The sequence below is a fragment of the Cebus imitator genome, unplaced genomic scaffold (assembly GCF_001604975.1).
Source record: "Cebus imitator isolate Cc_AM_T3 unplaced genomic scaffold, Cebus_imitator-1.0 Scaffold356, whole genome shotgun sequence".
In the NCBI taxonomy this organism is placed as follows: domain Eukaryota; kingdom Metazoa; phylum Chordata; class Mammalia; order Primates; family Cebidae; genus Cebus; species Cebus imitator.
Window position 1 is genome coordinate 2,082,278 of NW_016107671.1, and position 5,931 is coordinate 2,088,208.

The window sequence follows — 5,931 nt, forward strand, 5'->3', positions numbered from 1 at the left end:
AAAAAAAAAAAAAAAGGATATATTCTGAGAAATGAGTTGTTGGGTAATTTCAACACTGTGTAATAATTTCATCATTATAGAGTGTACTGACACAAACCTAGACGGTATAGCTGACTCAACACTTAAGTTATATGGTATAACCTGTTGCTCCTAGACTAGAAACCTGTACAGAATGTTACTGTACTGAATACAGTACATATACTGAAAACAGTTGTAACACAATGATAAGTATTTATCTAAACATATCTGAACACACAAAAGGTACAGTAAAAAGACGGTATAAAAAGTAAAAACTGGTACACCTGTGCAGGGTACTTACCATGAATAGAGCCTGCAGAACTGGAAAGTGCTCTGGAGAGTCAATGAGGGGTGAATGAATGTGAAGGCTAGGACATTACCATACATCACTGTAGACTTTATAAACACTGTATACTTAGGCTGCAGTACATTTATAAATATAAATTGTTGAACATAAATGTTTGTTCTTGGCATTTTAAATCTTATAAAAACTCTAAATAGGGCAGGTGTGGTGGGTCATGCCTGTAATTCCAGCACTTTGGGAGGCTGAGGCAGAAGGATTGCTTGAGCCCAGGAATTTCAGGTCATCCTGGTCAACAAAGTAAAACGCTGTCTCTACAAAAAAATTTAAAAAAATTAGCCAGACATGATGGTGTGTCCCTGTAGTCCTAGCTACTCAGGAGGCTGAAATAGGAGGATCAATTGAACTGAGGAATTTAAGGCTGCAGTGAGCTATGATACTGCCACTACACTCCAGCCTGGGTGAGAGCTAGATCCTGTTTCAAAACTTCAAAAACAAAAAAGACTACATATGTGTGATCTATTAATACACAGAAAAATTATGAAGAAGTATGTTTCAAAAAATTGTAAAATGGTTCTCACACTGTCACATACTGATATGTGACAGACATTCAAAATTTCTTGCTTCCTAGGCTTTCACAAGTTTCCTATGAGTTAAAATTCTTATATAATTCTGTAATATAAAATGTGCCAAAAAAAGAGAATGTTTTGATTACAAAAATTGTAAGATAAGCATAACAATGTTTACTGAGAATAGGTCTAATTCAGAGATTGTTGAAAGTTTGTTTCAAAATACAGATTTAGGAAGGAAATAGAAACCAGATAGAAAAGAACCAGTAAGGCCAGACAGGGTGGCTCACGCCTGTAATCCCAGTACTTTGGGAGGCTGGGGCAGGCAGATCACAGTGTCAGGAGTTCAAGACCAGCCTGGCCAAGATGGTGAAACCTACAAAAAAAATACAAAAATTAGCCAGGAATGATGGCAGCCTCCTGTAATCCCAGCTACTCAGGAGGCTGAGGCAGAGAATTGCTTGAACCCTGGAGGTGGAGATTGCAGTGAGCCGAGATCATGCCATTACACTTCAGCCCGGGTGACAGAGCGAGACTCCATCTCATAAAAAAGAAAGAGCCAATAGGGCAGAGCGATGTGAAGTTATGAATATTAAGATACATTTTTGGTAAGGAAATTAAAAAGGAAAAGAGATTAATTTTGTATGAAAAGAATCTTATGTGATAAATATTTGTCCTAATTTTTTTTTAAAAGAAAGCATAGGATAAAGCAGAGTCAAAGCATGCTGTTAAATGTCTGAATAAGTTGTGATATAGTGGTGACAGAGATCCAAATTACCCTGTTATCAGTGGCATATTCATACAAGTCCTCAGCAACTTCAACCCTTGCCTCCTCTGAAGAAAGAATTTGACTGAGGGAAAGCAGAAAAAGAAACCGAGGCAAGTTTCAGAGCAGGAGTGGAAGTTTATTTTAAAAGGCTTTAGAACAGTAAAGAAAGGAAAATTCACCTGGAAGAGAGCCAAGCAGATACCTAAAAGTCTGAGAGAGAAAAGATGGCCAAAAAAAAGAGAGACTTTTAACCTTTATAGACTCACCTCTTTCCCATGATTTTTCCCTTTGAGTGGGCTTCCCAAAGGCACAATGCTTTCCTTACCCTTGGAAATTGAGCACCTGCAGTGTGTTTAGGGAATTATACACCTGCCCATCTGAGGCTTTTTTCCTTTTTCTGGTGGCATCTGCCCCGGAAAGTCGTGTGTCGCCAATCTGTCTCTTAACACGCATGCCCAAGAAGGTGATTCTCCCTGGGGCCTGCATTCAATTAACACTTAATGTTAACAGGTGTGTGGTCCATCAGGAGATTATCCTTCCTTAGAATTACAACTTTTAAAGAGGCAGTGTGATAACTGCCAAACCATTACCCGACATTCCTAGTGGGTGGGGGGAAAGCCCTCACCTGCCTCTCTCATGCCTATCTCTAACAATAACATTCATGAACGATAAATTTATGAAAGAAATTTTGTGTGACCAAGTTGGCTATAATTAGAAGGCAATTATTTGTAAGTCTCTCTATATAGTTAGCTTTGATGCTAAAAATACACTAAGATAAAATGGTCGGATGCAAGGGTTCACGCCTGTAATCCCAGTACTTTAGGAGGCCAAGGTGGGTGGATCACATGAGCTCAGAATTTCAAGACCAGCCTGGGCAACATGGTGAAACCCAACTATAAAAAATAGGAACTACAGCCTGGCATGATGGCACACGCCTGTAGTCCCAGTTACTTGGGAGGGTGAAGTAGGAGGATGGCTTGAGTCTGGGAGGTGGAAGTGACGGTGAGCCAAGATTGTGCCATATTGTGTTCCAGCCTGGGCAATAGAACCAGACCTTGACTCAAGAAAAAAAAAGGGAGGGGCAGTAAGATAAATAATCCTACAGAAAAATGAGCTAACAATATGAAAATTCACAAAGCAAATCTGGTAGCAAATGAAGTTTATACTCATCAAAGCAGCATACAATTAAGTAGTATCATAGGATCGATTGCAGAGGATATGTTGTTCTTTTGGACCTGACTCTGTTATCTATTAAAAATATTTAAATAACATATATCCTTTGATCTACCAATCCCTTCCCTGTAAATCTGACCCACAGAAATAAAAACAACTGAAATTTAAGGGATGATTACATGAATTTTTATTGTAGCATTGTTTATACTGACAAATAAGCAAACTGTGAATAAACAAGTGGGCAGCTGAACAAATTTATGCTACACGGTATTAGAGAATATTATGTAACAATTGCTCATATTACTCTGACCCTCATAATCATTCTTTTTGCTGGGTCCAGGACTATGGCCAACTAAAGGCATGAAAAGATAGTCCTCCTGGTTTGGTCTGAATTTGAATCCTAGTTATTCTGGTGACTTCAAAGCTGCACTAGTACATGGGCAAAACACTTAAAAAAATATGAAAGATGAAGTGAAGCAAAATGAGAAATAGAACAGTTTAGATTCATGTACACATAAATATATTTTATTTGGGTATTCGGGTACATTACCTCAGAAAATCAGCAACTGTCATTTTCAATCTTATCTCAAGACCAACCTCCAGAAATGCTACAAGAAGTGCTATAATATTAACATTGCATTGAGTTTAAAAGAAATTAATATATTTAAAATCAGTCTAAGGTTTAAATGCTGTATACTCATTTTTATCATCATTCAAAAATATCATTAGACGCTTTCTCTGTCAAGTTATTGTGGAAAGAAATCCAAGTAAACAGAAATTCTCAAAAAGACTGGCTTCAAATAAGAGAACACTGTTTAGGTGGGAGATCTCCTTTTTCAGCACTATCATCTTCCCAAGGTAACAAGGGGGTTAGGATTGACTTGAGTGTGTCTGACATAATTAAGAAAGCAATTTAGTCTGCAGGTTAAAAGTGAAGGTGAAATCCAGAAGTTAATGTTTTACTCAATGGCTTATTAAAAAAAAATTAAAGAGTGACACAGTTTTCTCATTTTCAAAGTGGCTAATTTTTAATGCCAATACTGGTTGTGCAGAGTATTAAAATTTCTCATAAATGTTTTAGTAAAAACGAATTGTCTCCATGTCTGTGCCTATATTTAATAATAGGATCCTTAAATGTACTCCAATGAACCTGTTGCAAATCATGTCCTCCAAGACTATGTACAGATTAGAACTATGTACAGATTATGTAGACTACTCTTGTGACATGTTAGTTTAATTGCATTTAAGTTGCCACTCCAATTAAAAAGTATTTCCTATTTTAAAGATATTTTAGAAATATCTTCTATAGAATATTAGTATCTGACTAGTAATTTAAGTCCATTATAATGTTTCATGTACAGCTTCCTCACTCCTATCTGGAGCTTTTGAATTTTCAGAAGTTTAAGGAAATAGCATGAATGATAGAATGAACACAAATATTACCACCACCCAGAATTAACATTTTATGTTTACTTAGAATGTTTGTTTCTTTTTAGTGAGAAATAAATACAAAATTAAAGTATCCTTTAACTAACATGCTTGGTCACATTTCCCTTCCACCTCCTTTCTTCCTAGAGTTAACCACTCCACTTTTGGGAATAGAGTGCATACCCTTTCAATCCATTCTTTAGTGTTATATAATTTATCCATAACCAATGCTTAGTACTAGAGCTGGTTAGTGTTGATTTTATTCAAATTCACAGGAGCATCATTACAATATGTTCATCATTTTTCTTCACTTTAATGTTTTTAAAAATTCTGCTAATATATAGACTTCATTTGTCACTTAACTGCTAGAGAGTATTCTGTGTTACTCTATCACATTTTATTCATCTATGTCACAGGAGACAGGCATGTTTCCCAATTTCTGGCTACTGTAATGCATGCTACAATGAATTATGCAACTACAGACCAGTATGACTCCCTGTGTTCATGTGTTTCTTAGATATATAGATATATACAGTAGTTCCCCCTTATCCAGAGCTTTGCCTTCCATGGTTTCAGTTACCTGTGGTCACCACAGTTCAAAAACGGTTGACAACAGTACAAGAAGGTATTCTGACAGAAAGATCATATTCACATAACTATTACAGTATATTGTAATAATTGTTCCATTATATATTATTTTTTTTGTTTGTTTGTTTGTTTTTTTGAGACGGAGTTTCGCTCTTATTACCCAGGCTGGAGTGCAATGGCGCGATCTCAGCTCACCGCAACCTCCGCCTCCTGGGTTCAGGCAATTCTTCTGCCTCAACCTCCTGAGTAGCTGGGATTACAGGCACGCGCCACCATGCCCAGCTAATGTTTTTTGCATTTTTAGTAGAGACGGGGTTTCACCATGTTGACCAGGATGGCCTCGATCTCTTAACCTCATGATCCACCCGCCTCGGCCTCCCAAAGTGCTGGGATTACAGGCTTGAGCCACCGTGCCCGGCCTATGTTATTGTTTTAAATATCTTGCTGTATCTAATTTGTAAATTTTATCATAGGTATATATGTGTGTATACACACACACACACACACACACACACACACACACACGAAAAAACATGGAGTTTGGTACTATCTGGGTTTCAGGTATCCACTGGAGGTCTTGGAGTCCATCCCTTGCAGAAAATCAGGGACTACTGTACTCAAGAGTGGAACTGCTGTGTATTCTGGAATGTTTTAGAAATTCTTTCCTGCCCTAAGGTTTTAAAAACATTTCCTATAAAACTGTTATAAGATTAAGTATTGCTTTTTGCATTTTAGTCTTCAATACTTTTAGAATTCTTAAGAAAAATATTTTAATATATGATGATGGTAGAAATCTATTATTTTTCCATATGAAGAGTCAATTAATTTTTAAGTAATCCATGATTTCTCCACCAATTTGGGATACCACCTCATTCAATTAGCAGTTCCCCATATATTCATGTACATATTTCTGAATTCAATATTCTCAGTCTCAATTTTATGAGTGTTTCAACAAGAAATACTTTTGATTATAGTTTTACAAGTCATACATGTAGCAAAACATATCACAAAAATGATAATTTTGTCTCAATTTCAAATTCTTACACGTCTCATATCTATTTCTTTTTCTTTCTTTTTTTTTTTTT